The sequence below is a fragment of the Beta vulgaris genome, chromosome 7 (assembly GCF_026745355.1).
Source record: "Beta vulgaris subsp. vulgaris cultivar EL10 chromosome 7, EL10.2, whole genome shotgun sequence".
In the NCBI taxonomy this organism is placed as follows: domain Eukaryota; kingdom Viridiplantae; phylum Streptophyta; class Magnoliopsida; order Caryophyllales; family Amaranthaceae; genus Beta; species Beta vulgaris.
Window position 1 is genome coordinate 25461090 of NC_079208.1, and position 13264 is coordinate 25474353.

Here is a 13264-nt window from a genome sequence, read left to right on the forward strand (position 1 = left end):
AAAATAACCAAAATTTCAAATTAAGGTTAGTAAGTTACTAAACCAAGACAATAATTAGTAAGATTGTAACTTATAATTAAATAATAATAGTTAAACACTAATCATAATAATTTCAATAAAAAAAACTTAAACACTCATCATAATAATTTCAATAAAATTAACCAAAATATCAAATTAATAAAATAATTAACTAATTATTAAAGTTTGAAATTACTAAACCAAGACAAGAATTAGTAAGATTATTAAAAATATAAGATTGTCAATCATGTGCTAAGTCATCAATCCATGTGCTAGATCATTCTCTTTTCCTATTAGCCAAAGATTAATATCATGGATCATGAATTAGAACCCTTGATTTGAAAAGAATCATAATCTAACCATCAATCTCTCAAAGACTAAAACCCATCTGCCATTTCTGATTTTCCTTCTCTCTTCCATCTCTCCTTTCTAAAACCCTAATCCACATCCCTCTCTCATCCAACTACCTCCTATTCCTTCTGTCATTCTCTCTCCTCAGCCTACCACCCCCTCAACCACCCATTCCTCTCTCGCCACACTCTCAACCACCCCACGACACTACCCCATTCCACTCCATCCCTCGCCAATCTTCGCCGCCTTCGCCGTTCGCTCTTCGCTCGCCATCTACGCGTTTCGCTCGTCGTCTTCGCCGCCTTCGCTCGCCGCCTTTGCCGTTCGCTCTTCGCTCGCCTTCTACGTCGTTTGCTCTTCGCTCGCCGTCTTCACCGTTCGCTCGTTGTCTTCGCCGTCTTCGCTCTTCGCTCCTCGTCTTCGCTCTTTGTCATTGGTCGTCGGTCGTTGTCGTCGATCGTTGTTCGTGGTCATCAGTCGTCGATCTTCGCTCGTCAATCGTGTTCGTCGAAGACTCAACCACACAGCTTGTTCTTCACCTCTTCACCACCCCTAGCATCCGCCGTCCCTCGCCGGCCAGATCTAGTTTTTGTTCAAGATATTTTTTTCATTTTTTAGTTTGGTTTGTTAATTTTTGTGTTGATTAATTTTTTGTGATTTTTACGAAATTTAACATTTATTCTGTTTTGTGTGATTTTTATGTAATTTCACTAAATCTTGATTTTTTGTATAATATATTATAATTGCAGATTTTTTATGAGCTCATATGTTGTTGTTTAGTATATTGTTATGAGAATTTGAGATATTATTTGATAGAATATTAAAATGAGATAATTTGGTAGAAAAAATGAGGAAAATTTAGTAGAATATTAAAATGGGATAATAAATTTGGAGTATTAAGGTTTAATAAGATGTTTTTTTATATTATTTGAAAATGGGGACATTAGGGTAATTATAGAAAATATAAACAAGTACATGATATTTAAAGTTTAACTCTTAAATAAAATATAATTTATTTTGTTTTATTTAATTAATTATTAAATGTAAGAAAATTTATAAATTTATATATTTAAATGATTTTATAGATATAAAAAAATAATTGAATTTTAGTAATATCTAGTTGAGTACGGTCGGGTTCGAGTTTGAATGTAGGTTTGTCTGGTCAGGTCAGCATATAATCTTGCCAGGTGTCGGACATGTCTGGGTAATCCCAGGTCAGGTTTCGGTCATGTTTCAGTCAGGTCTGGAGACTGACCTTCACAGGTCGAACTAGGTTCAAGTCAGGTCAAAATCAGGTTGACCCAACGGTCATATCTGTTTCTGACACCACTACTTCTTAGTTTTCACAAAATGAGGAATTTTATTGAGGCAAGTGCTCGATGATGAAATGTTGTTAGCAATTTTATGAAGGCTTTTAGCCTAAGGATTATTTTGCTACATTCCTGAGAGCCCAATTTTTTTTAAAAAAAATCATTTGTTTCATCATCTTTTCTATTGGATTCTATAAGTGTAAAGGTCAAGGTAAATTTGGGGTTGATTATTCTATACATTGCATTTACTTTATTATTTGTCTATTTTTTATTTATCTATTTAACCGTTTTATATACTCTAATCTTATTGTTTATGTTTTTACTATTTATTGTAGTTGAAGATTACACTCTTGGATTCAGAGAAGGGGAAGAGAGAAGATTTGAAGACTGTTGTGAATTTGTACAATCAATTTTTTTTTTTTAAGGTTTGTAAATGAATGTTAAATTTTCATATTTCTTATGAAAATTTCTTTGATTGCTCCTTTATGAAAGCTATTAGTGCTATTTGTCAAGATGGTGTTTTGACTGTTAGTGTTGAAAAGTTGCCACGTCTTTGACTGCTCCCTTATGAAAGCTATTAGTGCTGTTTGTCAAGATGGTATTGGTAGTGTTTTGTGGAGGTTGCACGGGGTTGATATGAAATATGGACTATTTTATCTGTGATGTAATGTATGAAAATGATGGTATGAGTAAAATGGTGATGTTTTGGTTTTTTTTTCCTTTTGAAGTGAATAAAATGTCTTGTTCAGTTTGCTTCAATGCGAAATTGCGATTTGGATATAATTAGGAATACTCGTGTTAAATAATTTAAATGTCAAAAATATTGTTCTCCTCTAGCAACCACTTCTTAAGGTTATATGCTACGTATAGAATTTCAATCATATAATATATCTCACTCAATTATTCAGCTAAATTCTTTACTTGTATAATATAAAATTACCTTTTACCTATTTCATATTTTCTACTTATATTTAACAAAGGTAATTTATAAATTAAGAAGGATATTCCTATTGATAATTTTAAAAGCTCAACAATTGAATTTAAAGGGATAATTTATTTATAATTAATAAAGTAACTGCTACTTAGAATCTTAGATCACTCGTATTGGATTACTCACCTTGCCACCTACATGACATTATAGTAAGATTTATCGAAAAGAGAGCTTGTTAACGCAATCATAATATCATCACAATTTATTCAAGATTCATTCAAGTTGTGTTCCTTGTAATATACAAATTTTGTATATTCGGGCGTTATAATATTATTTCAGTTATGATTTAGTAACATGACCAAGAGACATTATCAATTGTTACAGTTAAAAACAATCTAGAGCAGTTATCGGTTTACTTTTTTGGAATTCAGTTCAGTTCAGTTTAAATCAGTTTACAACGGTTTTCAGTTAATTTCAGTTGAGTTTAAATTCAGTTCGGTTCAGTTTAAAGCAGTTAGTTTTAGTTCAGTTTGTGTTTGGTTCGTGTTTCAGTTCAGTTTCAGTTAAGTTATGTTACAGTTAACTTTAAACAGTTAGCTTTTGATTATTGTACTTTTCAGTTATGGGTAACTTCAGTTCAGTTTATTCAGTTCAGTTGACTTTCAGTTTGCAGTTCACCTAGCAGTTTTTAACCAAACTGACAGCTATATTAATCAATAGTTCAGAATTATCTAAAATTATCATCCAAAGTTTATACATTTATCGTCAAAATTTTAAACAAAAACACTTAGATGTTCCTTCCATGATACTAGCTCATTTGTGATATTAGTAAAATGAGTGGACATTTCCTGAAAAGTTTCTTTTAGATTTATTTCAAAACGTCCATGGACATTAGAAGATATATTTTAAAACATTTTACCTCTTGTGTTCTTTCATAGGTAAGTTGTAACAAGTCCTATGTTCTCTTTGCGTTGCACTCCATGACTTTATTATGTTCATGAATTCCAAAACCACAATGTAGGAGTTTAACCGTTGGAGCATTGGATTCATCTTTTCAGGAATTCTCAAATTCAGATATAAGTTTAGGAATTACCTCATTTTGAGCATTGGTTGTAGTTGCCTCAAAGTATCCACATACAATCACTCTTTACACATGGTAATTTTCCGCCTTAATTAATGAAAATTGCCATTCTATTTTCTTGGTAGGAACATAATTTTCCATTGAACGTGTAATAGCCCTAATTTTAAGAGCGTTTATTTAAAAGTTAATTATAATTATTAAGTTAATTATGTTCCGAAAATCTTATTTTATTTGAGTTATGGAGTATGAAATTTATTTGTCGTATTGTAAAATAATTATTTAATTTAATTTTATGAAGTTATTAATAATTTAATATTAGCTACTAGATGAGTGTTCTAACTTATACTAGTGTTTTATGTTTTATGTTTTAATGAAATAAGTCCACTTGCGTTTAGAGTGGTAGTCCAAAAGAAAAAGAGAGAACAAACCCATCTTTCTCATTCTCTCTCTCGTGTCTTATGTTCAAGAAACCAAAGAAATCAACCCACTGCTTCCTTCTTCCTCTTGCTTCGTGTCTTCAGTTCAAGGTGCCACAGAGGTTTCTCACAAAATCATCACAAATCCACCAAAACTGACCTTCTAATTCTTCAATAAATCGAAGAAGCTAAAACCCCAAACCCTAAGTGTTGCTCCCTTGCTTCGTGTTTCTCCTCTGCGTCGCCGTCGTTACTAAAGCTTGCCGGAGCTCCTCTCGTATGCGCTGTTGTTCGGCCGTCTTCCTCCCATCGAAGTTGTGTGTGGTGCTCGTTATCTCTCTCTCTCGTCGCTTTCTGGTGGTTCGCGGTCGATGTTGTCGCGGTTGCTGTTGTCGCTCGCCGGTGAAAGGCAATCGTCGCGGAGTTGTTGTTGCTACTGCCGTGGTTTTTCCCTCCCCTGTCGTGTTGTTCGCTGCTGCTGCTTGGAGTTTCGTTGTTGATGAACGCTGCCGCCACTCCTTGTGTTGCCGCCTACCTCGTCGGTCGTCGCTGCCCGCTGCCAAAGCTTGGCTCCTCTCTTGTTTTTCATCCTTGCTCAATTTGAGCAGAGGTACAAGACTTTTCTCCTTAAACAATTCACTTTTGTTCTCTTTTTAATTATGAGATTGTGATTACTTGATTGGATTGATTAAGTTAGGGCTGAAATTGATTTTGCTATACAAACATGTTTTTGATTTGTAAAATGAAAATCAGATTTTAGTGAGTTTACTTAGAATTGGATTTTTGTTTCATTTAAATATTTGAATTTGATTAGCAATTTGATTGTGGAATATTAGTTTATTTGGAAGTATTTTTATTGGGGTTTATAAATCGTTATGGTGGTTGTTTGTGTTGTCGTTGTGCTGTTGTTTGTTGTTGTCCTTGTTGCGCTGTAATTGTTGTTCTGTTATTGTGGTAGAGTTGTTAGGAGGTTGTTTATTGTTGATGTTGTGCTCTTGTTATTATTGTTGGGTGTTGTTGTTATTGTTGATGTTGTGGAGTCGTGTGATGCGTTGTGGTAGTGGCGGTGGTGAAGTTGTTTTTGTTGCTGTGTTGTAGTAGGTGTTATTGGGTAGGTGTGTTGTGGTTGATGTTCTGTGGTTAGAATTGATATATTTGAAGATAAGTGTAGAAGTTATAAAATTAGTTAGTTTCTATTTGGGATGTTTAGTTTAAATTAGTTTTTATTTAGTGAGGATCCTATTGATTATCGCTATTGTTGTGATGAGATGATTATTAGAGGATGATTTTGGGAGTGGAGTATCATTTGAAGATTAATGAAGGAGGTTGTATTGTTCAAATATGGATTGCGATTCAGGTAACTTTTATGTTCAGTAAAATGTATTACTTATGCCCATGTGTGTGAATGTCTTTGTTATGTTTTCGTAAATAAATTCGTACTATGGCCATAGATATGAATGTGATGATGGAATGTCATTGATTGATTATGAATACGCAACTGTTTTGCTGGCTTAGTTTATGAACTGAAAATAGAAAGTGGGCAAGGTATGGGTGGAGGATGGTTACTTTTTGACCTGATACGGTCGGCTACGCTCCATAACGAATCTTGGGGGTAGTATTGCTGGGCTCCATAACGAACCTTGGAGGCAGCGTTTGTCCTTTGTCCAAAGCCTGTACTTGCCACTGATTGTTTAAGAGAGTGAGCTATGCCAGCGTTGTAATGAAATGAAAACGATTTGAGAAATAAAATGTTTTAACGGGCTGAAGTAAAGGTTACGAGTTTTCCACTCATTTTGGAATTGTGATTGTTTTGTATTTTTCTCCTGAATTTGCAGGTTTGATATTCATAGCTCGGAATTCGAAGTGGAGCAAGATCAAGGTGTCATAGTGGCTTAAGGATTAAGCTTGTATTTTAGATAGTTGGTTTGAGAAAAGTTATTTATATTTCATTGTGTATATTATTTGGGAATTTACTCGAGATATCGGTGTATCAAGGATATTTTTTTTGTCCGCTGCTATTTTATTAATTAAGATTTGGTTTCTAGTTTACGGTTATCAAGTATGTCTCGCTAGCAGCTCGGAAGAGCGGGCTGTTACAGAACGTCAGTAACTTTGAGTATCCTTTTTCGAGGATCTCTTGTGTATTTATCATGTTCTAGGAATTTCACTGAATCAGGGTTCTATACATTTCTTAAGTACTAGAACTGATACCCATTGTTAGTGTAAGAGGGGGGGGGGGTAATTGTAGTTTCTTTCGAAACTTATCTGCGGAATTGAGAAAACAAACAATAAGAGTAATAAAAACACGACATATTTTTTGTGGGGAGCCTTCTTGATACTCATTGAGAAGGAAAAACCTCTCTTTGGCTTTTATTGCAACAACACAGTTACACTTTAATCTCTACTCTAAGTTCCTCTAAGAACTTGAGAATGATTCCCTTGATCACAATTTATCTCTTTACTCTTTTAACAAAAAAATACTTTAACTCTAAGCCTTTAGAATTTATACAAAACACTGTCATCCCAAATTACAACTTTGTAAGAATAATAATCTAATATTTAAGAGAACTTAGACAATTTAGGAACTTAAAACGCACTTGACTAACTTGTGAAATTATTTGGATGATTTTTGCTCATGTTAGTCGTACTTAAAACTGAAACAACCTATCTCCTTATACAGGTAGCTGAATACTTCTCCACTTCTACCGCTAATGTCACTAACACCACTAACCATTAGTTCCCTAAAATCTAGGAACTAATTGGTATCGTGGGATCTAGGGGTGTTAACGAGCCGAACCGAGACCGAACATGTCCAGGCTCGGCTAAAAAATGTTTGAGGTGGAGCTCGGCTTGAACTCGAAGCTCGGCTTGAGCTCGAAGCTCGTCGGGCTTAAAGATCTAGGCTCCGCTCGAGTTCGAAAGGCTCAAACCCAAGCTCGGCTCGTAAAAAAAAACTTTTAAATATTAAAAGAAAGTTCAGCAAAAATTTTATCCATCAGGCTTTTTTTTGCCAAAATTAAACTAATATGGAAGTCAAGTCATGCCCATTTAATAAAGTGAAAGTATTGGGTCAAACCATCTGACCAATGCTTACTGTCAGACGGGCTGAGCCCAAAACTCAAACTCGAACGAGCCGACGCTGATGAGAGGAAAGTTCAGATTGGGCTTTGTTAATGCAATCCAATACCACATGGGTCTTAGATCGAAGCCCAATTGCAGCAGAACCTTGCTTCACTGCTTCCATGACGTATTCTACCTGAAACAGCCGTCCCGCGAGACTCCATGTTGTTCCGTCGGTATCGTACTGTTTTATGAACATCTTCCACAACTTTGATTTTTTTTTTCAGTTAATGCTTATAATGTTTCAGTTGATGTCTTTTTTATTTCAGTTGATGTCTTTCACTTGTTTTTTACAGTTTTAGTTAATTGATTTATTATTTCAGTTCATTGGTCTATTCTTTCAGTTGGTTGGTTTATCCTTTCATTTGATGTTGTTTTTCTTTCATTTAGACATTTCTACCTTTCATTTGGTATTTTTGATTTTGTTTTTCTTTGATTTTTTTGATGTTTTCAGTTGATTATTGTATTCTTTCAGTTGATTCTTGTATTCTTTCAGTTGGTGTGTAAATTCTTTCAGCTTGTATTGTTTTTCTTTCATTTCGTCTTCTGTGTGTGACGTCCGACGAGAATGGTTTGTCAGACGAGTCTGACACAATACCATCTCTAAACTGAATAAATAGGTCCAACTAAGTACTTCCATTGATCATTGTCACTCTTTATCCGCATGCCTTTTTAATACAAAACGTTCACTCCTTCCTTTCTTTCCTCACCAATGTGGGACTTCAGAAATTTCATATAACAAAGCTTGAAATCACATGCGGCACTTCACCGATGTGGGACGTACACTTGAAATTTTGTATGATGTAGGTTGTAGCATGCAAGTTTATTTTTTTCTTTTGTAATATGTAGTTGCTAATTTTTTGTAATATCTTTTTTTTTTAAAGATATTATGTGTTTAATGTTTATATAAATAATTTTAAAATGATTAAACTAGTTAATTAAAAACTTTATAAATAGTCCAATAATACAAATAAGACATAATTTAAAATGAAGTTTAGTGAAAGGTAGTAAGATTTTATAATGAAAATAAGGTTGTTGTTTACTTTCTATGTTGATGCGGGATATTAATATCTTATATAAAAAAATATCTAAAATAGTTTCAACCTTGTTCACGAACTCTCGAGCCGAGCCCTCTCGCGCCGAGATTTGACCGAGCCGAACTCAAATAGTTTGCAAGCCAACCTGACTCATTAACACCCCTAGTGGAATCAACATATACGTGGTATCGAAGTAGAAGTAGTATTGGGAAGTGTAGGAGACTTTTTAGGAAAGTTAATTATTTAGCTTGATGAAAAAGAAAAGATAAAATTATGAGATTTTATGAAGATCTTTACTTAATTAAACTTATTCTCTTTATTTTAATTTACCAAAAACCCTTTTATAATAAAACACTATTTATTTAAATAACCTTAGAAGTATTATTCCAAATTCCTAATTTTTTGCGTGTGTTCTCATGTTTAAAAACGTTATTAAGACTCGTAAAATAATTGCATAAATTCTAAAAATTAAACTCTTAACTTTTAGTTCATGTCTACTCTAATGAAACTTCTTTTTAGCGGTTTCGCTTATTGTGAACTTTTGGAACTCATAATCGCAAACATACAGGAACTTGAAAGCTCTCTTAAAGATCTTGGGCTTCATAGTAACTAGTATGATTGAGTTGCTCTTCATATTATTTTACTTGAGCTCGTACATTAAATTACATGCTTTTATATGGAACATGTGATTGCATCTTGTTCCAACGAGTTCCAACTCAGGAACTCACTGTATACACAAATTTCGAGTCAAAATAAATAAGAAAAGAAACAAAGTAACAAAGAAACTATATTTCAATAAATGTATTAAATACAATCTCTGTAAACAATTTACGATAAAAAATAAACTAAGTCTTCTGATTATGTTTCGTAGCTTGAGAGTGACACGTGTTGGTGTTGACGTGGAGCTACGTGTAGACTAACATTTTGTCACGTCAACCCAAGTTTGAGTGTGGACTGACGTCTTGTCAACGTCAACCTGAGTTTGAATGTGGACTGACGTTTTGTCAACGTCAACCTGAGTTTGAATGTGGGATGTCGTCTTGTCAACGTCAACCTGAGTTTGAATGTGGGATGACATTTTGTCAACGTCAACCTGAGTTCGAATTTTCTTTCAGTGTATCCGAATGAGGGCCGAACAAAAGCTTGAATCTCCGTCGAATGTGTTTGAGTGTATCTGAACAGTCGGCACGAATTTGATGTGCTTATTGACTATTTGATGAGAGAAGTCCAAGAGAAATTTATGAGCTCTTGAGAATAATGATTTTTTCGATCCCGTCAACTAAGAGATGTGAGGTCTATGTATAGGGAATGGAGATCCCTTCATGGACTTGATAATTTATGGATTTAGGCCTGTTTATGACTTGAAAGTCTTTTTTTTACCTTTGCCATTTGACCACCTTATTCGGACTAACAATATGGGCTAGCCCAAATATTTTAGAACCCAAATTATATTTGTTTAATTTAATTTGGATAATGTTATTTGAGTAGGCTAAAATAATTAAATTTAAATTGGGCTAATCGTATTTATTTTAATTCAACAATAATCAATTTTTTTTAATGTAAAACACTAATAAATTTTTTAAACGAGTGAAATTGCTATAATACCCTTTGCTTAAAATATTTATTTTAGAAAATAAATATTTTAATTAATAAATAAATACTTGAAAATATGGGGTATTACAGTCTACCCCCCTTAAAAGAAGTTTCGACCTCGAAACTCAAGACAAAAAGTCATAATCACTTTCCAAAAATGGATTAAAATTTGAAATTGTAGTTTCTAACTCAAATGCTCATGTCTAAAATGCATATAATGACTCAAAAATATGCTAAAATGTAATAACTATAGTAAAAGCGCGAAACTCTATCGCATTCTACCCCCCTTAAAAGGAGTTACGACCCCGTAACTCGACAACTAACCTCGGAAAACAACGCCGGATATTTCTTGCGCATATCCACTTCCGTTTCCCATGTTGCTTCCTCAGTCTGATGGTTTGACCATAATACTTTAACTAATCTTACATCCTTAGTCCGAGTACTTCTAACTTTACTATCAAGGATTCTTACAGGTCTTTCCTCGTAAGTCAAACTATCATCTAATTCAATGGTCTCAGGTTGCAGCACATGAAACACATCCGGAATATACTTCCTTAACTGAGATATATGGAAAACATCATGGACTCGACTTAAATCATTTGGAAAATTCAACTTATATGCCACTTTTCCGATCTTCTTTAACACCTCATATGGCCTGATATACTTTGGGCTTAACTTTCCATTCTTCCCAAATCGCATCACCCCTTTCATTGGAGATATTTTCAACAATACCTTCTCCCCAACCTGAAACTCTTCATCCCTTCGCTTCAAATCAGCATAACTCTTCTGCCGATCTTGAGCTGCTTTGATCTTTTCTTGAATCACTTTCACTTGCTTACGTCTCTTTGAGGAACTCGGTCCAAGCACCACAGTTTCACTAATATCATTCCAGCAGACTGGACTTCTCACTTCTGACCATACAAAGCCTCAAACGGAGCCATACCAATACTTGCATGATGACTGTTGTTGTAGGAAAATTCTATAAATCCAGGAAATCTCCCACGAACCTGATACTCCATAAACAAGATCGCAACATATCTTCTAAAGTCTGAATTGTTCGTTCTGTTTGCCATCTTGTAGCCGATCAAAAGTTGTACTCAGTAACAAATTAGTACCCAAAGCCTTCTGCAAACTCTGCCAAAAAGTTGGACAAGAATCGTGAATCACGATCGGAAACAATGTCCTTAGGCACACCATGATATTTCACCACCCACTTCACATATGCTTTAGCCAATTGATCCATCGACCAAGTATTCTTCATAGGTATGAAAGTTGCAGATTTAGTTAACGATCTACCGCTACCCAAATTGTATCATTTCCAGCCTTATTTTTTGGTAATGCAGACACAAAATCCATTGATATAGAATCTCATTTCCAACTCGGAATATCCAGAGGTTGAACCTTCCCTTGCGGCCTCTTGTGCTCAAACTTGACCTTTTGCATGTGAGACATTGAGCCACGAACTCTGCTACCTCTCGCTTCATGTTTGGCCACCAGAACTTTTCTTCATGTCCTTATACAGCTTATCACCACCTGGGTGTACTGAATAAGGTGAGCTATGAGCTTCTTCCATTAATTTTCGCTTCTTCTCTATTACTTGGTATACACCATGTCCCCTTGAACCGAATACTTCCATCATCGGCTATCTGGAAATCCGACACCTGACCATCCCGGATCTTCTCTCGAATCTTTTCTAACTTTTCATCCTTTGATTGACCCTCCCTAATCTCATCATAGATTGAGGGTTGAATCGACAAAGAACCCAATAATTCTTCAACACCGCCTTCTTCTAGTACCTCCAATGACATTTTCTGAAACTCGACACATAACTGACTTGGCAGCACCATTGCATTAACTGAATGACTCGACTTTCGACTCAATGCATCAGCAACAACATTAGCTTTCCCTTCATGATACTGGATCTCAGATCATAATCCTTGATCAACTCCAACCACCTCCTCTGCCTCATGTTCAACTCCTTCTGAGTGAAAATATACTTTAAGCTCTTATGATCCGTGTACAACTTACACGTTGCCCCATACAAGTAGTGTGCCATATCTTCAAAGCAAACACTATTGCAGCTAATTCGAGATCATGGGTTGGATAATTCACCTCATATGGTTTTAACTGCCTAGAAGCATAAGCGATGACCTTCCGGTTCTGCATCAATACACACCCTAACCCAAATTTCGAAGCATCACTATAAACATCATACTGTTGGCTTTCATCAGGTAGAGCCAAAACAGGTGTTGTAGTCAACCTTTCCTTCAACGCCGAAAAAGCTTCCTCACACTCTGGAGTCCAAACAAACTTACATTCTTTCTTCATCAGGCTAGTCATTGGTCTCGATATCTTTGAGAAATCCTTTACAAATCTTCGATAGTAACCAGCTAACCCAAGGAAACTCCTTATATCAGACACCGTCTTCGGTGTTGGCCATTCGCCGCACCGCTTGAATCTTAGTAGGATCCACCGAAACTCCTTCCTTTGAGATAACATGTCCTAAAAATGCAACCTCATCCAACCAAAACTCACACTTAGAGAGCTTGGCGTACAACTTATGCTCTCTTAGGGTGGAAAACTTCCCTCAAATGCAGCTCATGACAACTCCTATCCTTTGAATTATCAAATATCATCTATAAACACAACCACATATTTATCCAAGTATGGCCTGAAAACCCTATGCATCAAATCCATGAACATGCAGGTGCATTGGTCAGACCAACGGCATCACTGTAAACTCATAGTGACCATACGCGTCCTAAACGCAGTCTTAGGAATATCACCCTCAGCAATCCTCAATTGGTGATAACCTGACCTCAAATCTATCTTCGAGAAAATTCCCGCTCCTTTCAACTGGTCAAATAAATCATCAATTCTCGGAAGCGGATACTTATTCTTGATCGTCACATTGTTCAACTCCCGATAATCAATGCACAACCTCAAACTACCATCCTTCTTTTTCACGAACAATACAGGTGCACCCCAAGGAGACGAACTAGGTCTTATATACCCTTTTTCCAATAACTCCTCCAACTGAACTTTTAACTCTTTCATCTCAGCTGGAGCATTCTATATGGAGCCTTTAAAATAGGTTTGGATCCTGACATCAAGTCTAAGGTGAACTCAAGATCCCTAACGGTGGCACACCTGGTATTTCTTCAGGAAACACATCGGGAAACTCATATACGACTGGATCTCCCTATTCTCATCTTCCTTTTCAATCCTCTGAACTCCACATAAGAATAACGGACACCCCTTCTTCACATAAGATTGAATTCTCATCGCAGACACTATCTTCATTCCCTTCTCCTTCCCAAGCTTCCTATAAGTCACCCTTTCTTTCTTAGGACCGACTAAGGACACCTTCTGGGCCTCACAATCAATCTGAGCCTTGAATCTTCCCA